Source organism: Phyllostomus hastatus, unplaced genomic scaffold (assembly GCF_019186645.2).
Source record: "Phyllostomus hastatus isolate PE091 unplaced genomic scaffold, TTU_PhHast_1.1 phas_contig_40, whole genome shotgun sequence".
In the NCBI taxonomy this organism is placed as follows: domain Eukaryota; kingdom Metazoa; phylum Chordata; class Mammalia; order Chiroptera; family Phyllostomidae; genus Phyllostomus; species Phyllostomus hastatus.
In genome coordinates, this window is record NW_025333872.1 from 69,221,133 (window position 1) to 69,233,730 (window position 12,598).

The 12,598-nt window shown below is 35.7% G+C and overlaps 1 protein-coding gene across 2 annotated transcripts in view; it reads left to right on the forward strand.

The window, feature by feature from the left end:
• Window positions 1-12,598, forward strand: part of NKAIN2 (sodium/potassium transporting ATPase interacting 2) — an 875,120-nt gene that overhangs the window by 614,484 nt on the left and 248,038 nt on the right. The window lies entirely within an intron of this gene.

The following is a 12,598-nucleotide window of genomic DNA, read 5'->3' on the forward strand; positions in this document are numbered from 1 at the left end:
TTACATTCTTCTCAAATAATAAGCAATGTATATTGAAAGACTAAATGGACATATGGTGAAAAGTCTCTCTACCACCTGCTGAGTGTCCTGCAGCCACTATCAGTTTATTATTAATTCTTCCAGATATATTTTGTGCATTTTGAGAGAACTATATGAGAAACCCCACTTACAGAAATGGGAAACGTGTGACACTGTGACACTATAAAACTTTGTCAATGTTTTTTCCATTGTTTCATGTTGGGACTTTACCTACTCCTGGGTTATGGGGGGAAAAGTTTGACTTCAACTAGTACATTTATGGGCTTTTTTATACTTACATTTTTAATAGTTGGTACGTAACATATGAGACATTGGTCTAACCTAATTTTTAGAAGCTATTATTTCTTTAATAATCCATTATTTTGCTACTGATTTGAAATGCTCTCTGAATATCAAACTTTAATCTTATATAGATTTTATTTGCTGTTATATTAGTCTGTTTCTTTATGTGCATCATTTTTATGGTTCACTCATTATAAAGTGTTTTAATATCCCCTTATTGCCAACCCTTTCTTCCAGAATATTCCTGGTACTTTTTGCTTCTCATCTTTCTATATAAATTTTAAAATCTTCTTGCCTAGGCTCAAAGCAATCCAATGGCACGATTGGAATGGCATGGATTAATATGGGAACAGTCAGCACCTGTATGATGCTGAGTCTTCCTAAAAAAATAGTATGACATCCTCTCTTTTCAGTGTTCATTTAAAGTTTTCCATATATAGATGTTGTACATTCCTAGGTATTGTGTTTTGTTATTGATTTTAATGGGACATTTAATCAATTACAACTTTTAACTAGTGTTTGTACTTTACATTAAATTCTCTAACGCTGCTCCAAAAGCAACCAATCAAGCAAAGTCCAAAGAAAAATTACAGGGATTCAGTTCAACACTGCCATTTTCAGAAAGTACCTCGGAAAAATTTCCTTCAGATATATTCATAGAGACCTTCCTGGCTACAATTTCTGTTTGCTACACTCTTATTTTTTTTGTAATAATGTAAATAAGAGGGAGATAAGGTTGCCTGTGCTGAAGTGAAAATAGTTTAAAGTACCCCCCAAATAATTTCTACTTACACAATATTGAGTCATGCAAGAATTTGCACAAAATAAGGTGAAGATATGTGAAGCAGTCTATAGAGATAAAAAATAATATTAAATAGGAAGGAATACACTAATATTTAGATACCTCCTGTAGAGTTTTATGCCAAACAGAGTCTCTTTCATCTCTGTCTGAATTAGTAGTTCTTCCCTAATGAAGAATTCATCAAATACCTATTATATGCCAGTCACTGTCCTAGGTGCTAAAGACAAAAATAAACCTGTTTTAGTTATTGCTCTTGAACATTTCATATTATTAATAATAGTAGTCTATGTCTTGGAAGTTAGGCTAAATGATTTCTGTATGCCCTTTCAACATCACAGTTGAGTGTTCTGGCTAAGGAAAATTTGACATCTAAATAGGAAGATAATTTTGTTTGATTCATGGTTTACTACTGATTAATCAGAACACAGACTCTATAAATTACACACTAATTTGAGATGATCAATAAATACTAAGTGATTTCTAAATGAATTATAGAGGCGGTGGTGCCATTGGTCTGTAGAACATTACCTTATTTTATATTTAACTCATTGATCCAGCATTCTTTATTTCCACTGAATATATACAATTATATATGTAAACCTAATATATTTCCATATATAGTCACTTATAAATATATACACATGTACATATACACAATATATACCAGTATATGAAGCAGTATCAGTTTCTCCACTGTGCCTCTGAGCCAGTTTTATCATTCTACTATTTCCCTCATTAATAAACTGAGTAACCTGTGATGTGCTTTCACTATATTTTTGCACAGGAATGACATTTTTAACTTTATTAAAATTATACTTTGACAGTATCAATAAAGCCTCATATATTTTTTCTTTTCATACTTGGGCTCACTTCCAGTGCCATTGTGAGAGAATGATGACACTTTATTTGAAAAAAATGACTTTAACTATTGCTTTATAATGATTATAAATTGCTTTAATCTTTTTTCACTGCCTGTGAATACAAATAGTAGAAAAATATCTCATCAACAGCATACTTATATTATTATTGTTTCTCAATGCTGAATTCTCAATTTCCAAACAAGAACATTTAACACTTTTTAACACAAGCTAGTCATTTTTTAAATAATCAACTCTGCCTTATTATATTAGAATAGAAAAAAGAGAATTGAAGTGAATTGAACTAAAAATATCAGCAGGCATTGCTCACAGCAAGAATAAGGATATACATCTACAGTATGCATTAGATCTTTCATACTGGGGTTACAATCAAAAGAGCCTGAAAATCTACAGGTTGGTTTAAACATCCTGTGTTCCAGGCTTCTGTAGGATCATTGACTTTAAGCATGTGAGTTGACTCCAGAAAGTATTGACTAAATGATCATGCGTAGTATTTACAGGAAATGGATACCTGAAATAGCAGCTGAGGCAACTGTACGTTTGCCTACCTCCTTATATTCTTTTATGTCAATATATTTCAAGACAGGATGAACACGTTGCTGATGAACTTTCCCACCAACTCAGCTTTCCAACTCTGGTAGTTATGATGCATTGATTATGGAAATGGAAGGAAAGCCTTATAAATCCATCTCTAAATAATATCATTAGGTGTCAGACTATAACACATGTAACATAACAATTAGATCTGAACTGAAAATGAAACCTATGCCAAAAGGACCCGAAATAATCATTAGAGCAATATAAATTAAAAGAAGTACGCCTTCTTGTTTGAGAATTAAAAATTGCTTGTGTTTATCTATATGGTATATTCAGTGAGTGTAGTGTGGGGTACTTGGCCATAATTCATTTTCCTAATGGATCCTTGAAGTTCAAGAGGCATTTGCCCTTCTTCAGTATGAAGAACTCTGTGTAGAAGGTCTAACAAATTCAATGTATTTAAATGAAAATATAAAGTCAACCAGAAGAAAGACATCAACCATGCTTTAATATCAAAATTTATTTGATCAAATTGCCATTCATAATTGTGGCACCAAATTTTAGTTCTATGTAGAAAGAAAAAGTTTTTGCTGAAATGATTTTATGGTGAGACGAGATAACTCTTTAATTGGGAACTCCCACTAAGCTAGACAATGTGTTCTAAGGCCAGGCCAGGCCTGGACAAGGCCTAGGTTGGTAAATGACCTGTTTTTTGTGTGTGTGTATGTGACTAAGTTCTATCACCATATTGAATCTGTCAAATATCTTTAAATAAAAAAAGAGGCATAAATTTGAATGTTCTTTTAATACAAAATATAGTTTTTTTTTTGGATGTCGCTCTCTGTAATAATGACTTTGAACCCACAGAGAAGCATTGTGGGTGCAAATGGCTGGATCACATGTCCAAATCTACTGAGGTATTTTTAAAACTATTTTGGCCTTCCTCCAGAATTTTTGCAGGCCTTTCCTTTAATTGTCCAGTCCTGACACTCAACATCTCTAAGGAAAGCCTTAGTGAGCCACTGTGGAGGTGTTACTCTCATACATGTTTAGGGATGAAACAGTCAAAACCTTTCATTCCTGTAGCATGGAGAGTGTTGTATTCAAAGGTTATTTTTGCTTTTTTTATGTTGCCTTATATCTGAACTATATCCTTTTCAAGTTCAAATTTGGAGGTGGCCGGAGGAAGTGTTCTGTGAAGCTTTGCTGTTCAGCGTGCAGAGCAGTAAGGGCTGATCAAGTGCAACTTAATGTGTGGCCTCTCCACAGGAGCGGTAGCGAATTTGGCTTATCCCAAAAGGGTCAGTGAATTGAAGAGCTATTAAATTTGCCAGAATGGCCCCAGTTGAGCTTTTCATATCTTTCTCCTCTCTCAGACAGTAGAGTTTAACTCAATGATGGGAGCCGGGTTTAAGAATGTTTTTAGGGCAATTGCAAGTGGAAACTTTCCCAGGGCAAAGAAATAATGAGGTCTAAAGCCCAAGAGACATTGTTTTAGTGGAACTATTTTCTCTGTAAACTACTGATATCAGAGTTTCATGTAGGAGGAAGAAAGAGGGAAAAGGGTAAGACATAAATGTACTTCACTGACCATTCAGAATACATGTGTGTGTTTGTATGTGTGTGTGTGTGTGTGTATCTAAATATGTCACTTGAGCCTTTGCAGGGTATTTTTGGCAATGATTTAAAATGCATTGCTACTCACTTTTTGTCAAATTCATAGGCATCACCTGGGAGCTAGATAGAAATGCAGCATCTCTGGCCCTACCCCAAGGCTCCTGAATTAGAATCTGCAATCTTAATAAGATCTCCAGGTGACTTGTGCACATTAGCATCTGAAAAACTATGGCTGAAGTGATGATGCTCTTTTGTCACTAGAATATTGACTAAGGTTAATAGCTCCAAAGATATAACTGAAGAAGAAAGAGTAAGAATTCCAAAAGTTCTTTACACACATTTCTACACTGTACCTCAAGAAGGTCTTGTCTATTTTCACCTGCACCAGCAGAGTCTGAATGGGTCTGTTCAAATATAGCCTTATCATTCTTGGGCATTATTATTATTATTTAAATTGTGAAATTTGCATATTTATTCCATATGATATCATATGAAATAAGTATCTAGCTTTCATAATTCTCAAATAATCAAAGTTTTCCCAGAATTAGTAAATGAATAAATCTCTCTTTATATTATGAATTGAAATGCTACCTTTATTTTATATTTTTAATACAGAGCTTTTGATACAGATTCTAAGCTAGGTTTAAATACATGCTTTTGGTAGTTATCTTCTCCCTCTTGAACTGTGTCTAAGCATTTCTATCACATTCTCAACTAATTATAGTTGAGAATAAATCCCTATAGCATTCTATGTATATTTTTATAACTATAGATGTTAAAGAGATTCAGCTTTTCATAATGCTTATTTTATAGTTATATAGTAATAAAAGTGGACTTGATCTTGACACTCAAGTATCAGCATTTTTCTGTCATTCTGTCATATGCTGATTTTATTACATTTATAATATGAGATTTATTAAGACAAAAAATGTATCAAATCTCTGCATTCAACATGGTACCAAGCCTAGTGGCATGGTAAAAAGGAACTCAAAATGAGGAAAAATTAAGAAAATAGAATTCATGGGCATCACTATTAGGGAGATTGCAATACCTGAGAATGTGTTAGGTTTAAGCACAGACTCAGATATTTATAAAAGTACCCAATTAGAAAAAAAATTAAATGAACTTGAATTAATGTTCTAGGGCTTTGGTAACAAAGAATCAGAAACTTAAACAACAGAAAATTGTTATTGCACAGTTCTAGAAATTAGAAGTCTGAAATCAAGGTGTTGAGAAAGTCCTGTTTTCTCTCTCAGCTTCTGAGTGTTACAGGCAACCCTTGCTGTTCTTTGGCTTGCAGTTTATACAACTCCAAGTCCCTTCCTTCATCATCACATGACTGTCTTCTCTGTGTGTCTGTGTCCTCAGGTGGTGTCCTTTCTCTTTTTATGAGGACACTAGTCTTGTTGGATTAAGGGACCAGCCTACTCAAGTATAACCTCATTTTCACTAATGACATCTGCAATGGCTATAATTCTAAGTAAGGTCACATTCTCAGGTACTTGGTGTTTGTACTCACAGCATATCTTTTTTCGTGAGATACAATTCAACCCATAACAGAGCTCTTTAAAGCAAAGGGATGGCTCAGACAGGATTGAAGTTGGTAATCACTGTCAGATGTCTTGACAGAAAAATCACACACCCTTGCTAGTGGTGAATAACACAGTGAAAACTGTGCAAGAATTCTCACACACTTCCCCACCCAGCAAATAAGTGCACATTCAACTTAATGACAGGGTATCTTTCACTTGGTGATCAGTTTGGCGACAGTTCCTTGGGTGATTAAGATTCAGGAGAATATGCTATTAACAATGTAAATTAGACATGGTGGGGAAGGAAAGAGTTTATGAATGACTGCAAAGTTTATGACCCTAGAAAATTGGAAGAAAAGAATGCCAACTACATGGATGAGTAATAAACTCATTCAGGACTTTGCTGAATATATGTTTTGTTTTGTTTTCTTATCAATATAATTAACAGACTGCCTTATTATAGGTCATTGTTAAGCTATTGTTAATTATTTTTCCTCTCATTTATTTCGATAGTTAACACTCTATTTTGTTTCAGTACAACACATGTATTTCTGAACAGAAGTGTTTTCTGAGCCCATGACTAGTCTAACCATCTGTCACTCACTCAGGAAATGACTGCATTTATGGGTAAATCCATTCAGTAATTTGTGAGCAAGAAGCCATGGTGTTTGATTAAAGTAATGGATTTTTTTACATTAGCCTTAAAATGAGCAAGATGCAGAGCCAGGTGCTTTGGCTGATGTCTTCTAAGTCTACCCTTACTTATTTTGTTGGTTTTCATCATGCGATTGATCACAATTCTAAAAGGTAGCATATTAGACAGTCTACATCATAAAAAAAAAGTGGTCTTTGAGAGGATATAGTCAAATATAGACATAAGTTTTATGCTCATTGTGAAACGAAGATCCAAGTACATGGAGATTTGGGATTTGAAATTGCTCTTTAGAAGTAATGTCAAAGGAAACATTACCCAAGTACTGAGACATACATAAGAGAAAGTTATTCTAGCATATTCAAACCAAAGCCTCTTTAACATATGAACAATTTATTTAATCTCTGTCATTTTCCAGTTGTTCCCTAATGAAAGACAATGTCCTCACAAGAATAATTACTACGGTTTTTGAAATTTGGTAAAATTATGATATTTATAATTATAATATTTATACTTGTATGAAATTTTGGGTATCACAGACTTTAGAAATGACCAAGTCTAACACTGACACTTTAAAACTGTGGGACCAGATCCCTTCAATTTATCTTAAAAATAGAATTTCACTTGTTTTCTTGGAGGATTTGAGAAGGATCTTATTTTCCATGCTATTTTAAATTCCTTTGAGAAGTCATTTGAGTCTTTTCCTTAACCAAAACCTTTAACATGTTGGTAGAATCTGACGTGTGACATTTTGACATCCATATAATTGATCACAAGGGGTCCAGTATAATGCTTAAATGCATGCTTCCTCATAAATGTTAGCAAGTGACTTAATTTTCCCTAATGTTAGAGTCTGCCTGCTGTTATCTTTATAAAGTTAAAAGATTCATGCTGTCCTTTATGCATTTGATATTTACAGTTGAAAGGCCTGTGTCCTAAGCAATCTGGTTCACAGTTAGGTGTTAAACTTGGCATTTTATAAAGTATGGACATTGAGTTTCTCAATTCTTTCAGCTTGTTTTGAACTAATTGTAAATTTAAATAGTGGGTGTAGAGGCCATGCATGATAATGAATAGCCCTGCTTATAATGATTTTTCTGACTACTCAAAAAATATACTTTACTGAACAATATTTTTAAGTTTATCTATATCTACAAAATATTTCAGGCAATTCCTTCCCATAAAATATTGAGAAAAAATTCCAGCTACATTTTTTTAGCATTACCTATTAGTAAACATATATCAGATATGTTTCAGAAATACACATTTTTTGGTTGGCGATAAAGCAATAACTTCATTTCAAAATACATAGTAAGTGTTTTGGAAGACCTGTGAGCAAACCACTATATATATTGTGAGTACTCTGTGCTGCCAAGGACAGAGCTGACAGTACCATTTTCACGTGAGTACACCAGCAGTGATAAGATTGAAAAAATAGACACCAATTACATACATATCCTGAGTCCTCAGCAAGAAAGGTGTAGTTGACTTATGGGTAATTTCAGGCCAGAGATAGGTTTCAGAAACCTGCAAATTTATATTCATTACCCATGTTGAGTATCTTAGGTCAGAGATTATAAACACTGCTTTGGATCAAATAAAAACAGGCTAAAGCCATTTTTTAACCTTAAGTCTATTAAAAACATGATGAGTTCTACTTTAGAGCAGTTCTGGGAGCTGACTGCGCCTTGAGTTCAGAATGTTTTTCTTCAAATAGGACAGAAAATCATAGCTCACTTTGTACCTTCTTACAGAGACTGTTCATACATGAGAGCCTAAGGCAATTAAAAATAGAAAAAATAATTTCCTTCATCCAGTTTGTTCACATTTTACTCAATTTTCCCTTTTTGCAAAGATCTAAACCTTTCCCAGTCAAACCTGAATTTATATTTTCTTTAGCTACTATCTTTGTAAAAGCTGTTTTCAGAAAATATCTGACAAAAATAATTCAAGACTATCATAACACCAACAACTAAACACTTCAACGTAATATATAAATGAGTCACCACCTTTCTAGATGGTACTTTAAAATATGAGTAAATCCTGAGAGATTTCAGGCATTAGCATTCCAGTCGAGGAAATATTTGGGTTGATAGTGATTTATCCCTGTACTCCCGAGAGGCCGCTAAGTTAATTTACTTGTCAAAAAGTGCAACCAGCAAGGAATTGGGTCACCAGAACTTACTTTGCCATACTCTTTGTCCAAGCTTCTGTCCCTCATACCCCAACAGCCAAGTTCAATTAAAGGAGAGGTGAAAAGTAATTTCCTCATTTGACAAATGCAGTATATTAACACGTGTACCTTTGCTGACACTCAAAAGGCTCACTGACTGAAATAATTCTTTGAATATATTTTATCAAATCATTCTGATGTATGAAAAAGCATGAAGTTAAAAAATAATCCCCCCCCACTGATTTTATTCTTGAATTTGCTCTACAGATGATGTATGCCAAGTTCCCCTTTAATTTAAATGTGCCCCAGGTGCTCCCTTGCCTGACACAGCTACATGAAAGCATTTTGTACACAGATCCATTACTGTAGTCATCCTTTGGAGAATAACGGAAAGGATGTAGATTTGATGACATCCTCGAGTTACACCACATATTGCAGCTATGCAGGAGGCAGAGTTGCCCCCAGACACATCTGGGGTGACGATCTTCCCATTTCATCCCTCCGAGAGGCTCCACGCCCTTTCAAGAGTTTTTCAAAAGTCTCTGTCTGTTGCTGGCAGATCAGAGAAGAATTTAGACAAGAATGCATGTCCTTTCTGTTCCACTAAGACTAAAAATAAATGCAAATGGATGAGAGGTGAGGCCCACATAAACGTATATGGAATGATTCTCAGTTGCTTAAATTATCTGACTTTTAGAAAGTGGTCAGAAAGAACACAAAGCCATAGTGAGCCACAGAGAAGCAGCCACAAAGAAAATTTAAATAGCTCTAAGAACATAAACAGTAGAAGAGCATCCTTCCAGCAAGTAACAGGTGCAGCACTCAACACCGAGCAGTCAGCCTGCTGCCACATGGCCTGTCTGATTGGCAGCCCTGCTGCACAGTGCGTAGCCACCTGCATCTGACCTCTCAAAGAAAATGTGGCTCATGTCTCATTTTCGTGGGAGAACGGTGAAAATCTGTGGGAGGACTGTCAACAAAGAGATGGAAGTTGGTAGGCCACTTGCTATATATTTTTAAAATTCAAGAATTTTACTGCAGTTTGTATGTTGTTGTTCCCGGTAGGAGGGACAGTTAGTTAGAAGGGCAAGATAAACAGCAGTTCCAGACTTACAAATCTACAAGATGTTTAAAACAAGTCAAGCCATCCTAAAAGAAAGAAAACACTTACGGCATCCTGAGTCTATTATGAAAATTGGCAAAATGTCGTGTTCCTTCAACCATGGTTCATCACCTGAGGATGCAGAAACTTCCTCCAGGGTACAAGAGCAATATAAATTAGTGGAACAGAACTGAGATTCTTTCTTGTGGATTAGGGCCACATAAACTTTCTGTCAATAGCCAAAGTTTTATCAAAAATATTAAACTGCAATTACTTGAATAGTTTTTAATATATGGCTAAATGTACATTGGTTCACTTTTATAGAGATGCAGTGTTATTGATCTCATGTTAATGTTACTTGCACTTCCCAGTATTGGAAAAATTTGGAATTTTTACCAGACAAAAATCCTCTCCTGAATTTTTTTTTCTCAACATGCCTATGTAAGAAAGTGACTAATTTGGCAAATGCAAAAATATATAGCAAGTAACTAAGCCTCACCCTTGCACACACTGCCATTTAGTAGCAATATTATATCAAGATCTATTTTATTGATAATGTTGTTGGTAGAAATTAGGGACTTCCGTGGGATCATGAGGAAAACATTCCAAGGACCCACTCACAGGAGATTATGGTGTGGCACAATGGTTCATTTGTGTGGAAGGCTGCCTCTAGGTTCCCAATTTCACATTTCCCTCCATCCCACCACCAATCATGTCCAATCATGTCCTCAGCAAGGCCAAAACAAAAGTCAGTGTTCAGAGTTTCTGCTTCATATTAAAGCTTAGTCTTTTGGAGTCCACACAGTCTGCCATAGGCCCCAGTTGCTGTGCCACCTTCAGATTCACGTGCTCCCAGACGAGAGAGTGCACAAATGAATGGGGCAAGTGTGTTACTGGATAGGCAAGAGAGGGAGAGAGATTCTTTGTTCCCCTGGGATATATTAGCCTGGGTTTGGGGGTGGATCCGGTGCTTTTTTCAAAACCACCAATAAACTTCTGATGTTTTCATGGGCTTTTGATAGGTTTATACACCCTAGTTGGACTGATTGGCCTCTATGGTGCAGCGTCTCACCTGTATCCCCCCCAAAAACTGGTGCTGGATGGGGAAAGGAAGGATGTTAATCCTCTTGGCAGAAAAATGCTCTGATCACCTGGACTGTGAAGCTGTAGCTTCCTGGTAAAGTAAGCAAGCTTAAGCCCCCCAGTGTATTAAGCTCAATGTCTAATTCCCTTTGCTTCCTTTTCTTTTATTAATAACTAGTTAACTACCTGCAGTAACAATGTCACTGAGACCTGTTTAGCCCAAGATAGAGATTTCTTCATATTTTTCTGTTTGAAGTAATGGTTTCATTCAAGACAATTCCAGTGTTAAGGAGAGCTGTCATCCCATACAGGCCACGGGACCTAGAACCATGCTTAACAATGCTATGTTTGGCCAAACCACTTTGTGCCCCCTCAGACATTTCATGTGGGTTAAGTAAAGCAATGAAATAAATATTTAATAGAAATAGAGTCACAAATGGCCAATCTGAGAGTTGTGCAGAAAGCTGAGAACAATTTTGACTTGGTAAGCTATTGAACTTATTATAGAAATAGTTCTCTTTTAAACCACTGCTAGTTCTTTATTTTTTTTACCTTATCAGCTTCCACATGGAATCATAACACAAAATGTAGGAATCAGGGATGTTGCCATAAGGAATTCTGTAGACAATGTATGCTTGCTATTCTGTTAGGTGGGCTTTTTGAAGACGGATGCGGCAGACCCTGCTCCAAGCAGTGTGAAATCTAACAAGGGTAAGAGAAAGTAACTCTACTGTATTTATGAAATGCCTAATGAACCAAATGTTATCAAAACAGAGAGAAGATGAGCAATCAGAGATATATCATAAAAAGTTTGAAACACATCATGCATGTGTATGTTACTGGCATGGGGGAATGCCTCTATTGGTTACCCATAGGGAATTGCAGACTGTTCTAGCCTATGGTTCTTTCAAAGCATTGATCTTAATTCATCTTGGACCTGGGCCATCCCTGAAGATAAGAGTCACCCAGGATTTTGAGATCCCAGTTGTTGAGGTTTACTGGAAATCCAGAATAAGAAGTTTGGCAGGGGAATATTATACTAACCTCCAGAAGGCTTGATGAATTCTATCTTAAATAGTTCTTTTTATAGGGCAATGGCTTTCAAACTTTATTTTTTTTATTTTTATTGTATTTTTTTCCATTACTGTTTAGTCCCTTATAACCCCCACCACAATTACCACACTCTTGTCCATGGCCATGAGCCCTTCTTCCTTTTTCCCTCCACCCTCAACCTTCCCTTTAGCTGTCATCCTGCCCTCCATCTATGAGTCTGTTTCTATTTCCCTTGTTAGTTCAGCTTGTTAGATTCCACATATGAGTGGAATCATATGTTTTTTTTAATTTCTCTGACTTGCTTATTTCACTTAGCATAATGTTCTCCAGGTCTATCCATACTGTTTCAAATGGTAAAATTTCCTTCTTTTTTATGGCTGAGTAGTATCCCATTTGCAGATGAACCACCTGGAAGCTCATTACAAATAAAATTTTCAGGGTCTACCCAAGACTTATTCAGAATCTCCAGAGGGTGAAGCACATGAATCCACATTTTAGTAAGTTTTCCAGGTGATTTTAATAAGGTCTCTTCAAGTTAGAGACACACTGCTAGTGTTTGCTCCTATAGCCTTAGTTTGGGGAAGATGGCAGATTAGCCTCCAGGTTCAAAAGATTTTGAAGTCAATGGAGTTTCGAAGATTGACAAACCTTTATGCAGTAAGTCAGTAGACAGGGATATTTCAGTAGCTGCCAAATTTGACTATATACTGGAATCCCCTGGGGTGCTTATAAAAAACACCTATGCCTGGATCATCTCACCACCATATTTCTCATTTAACTGGTTGGGCACTTTTAGAAGCTCAAGTCAAGCTTGAAACTACTGCATCAGAAAGTGGTTCCCAAACTTT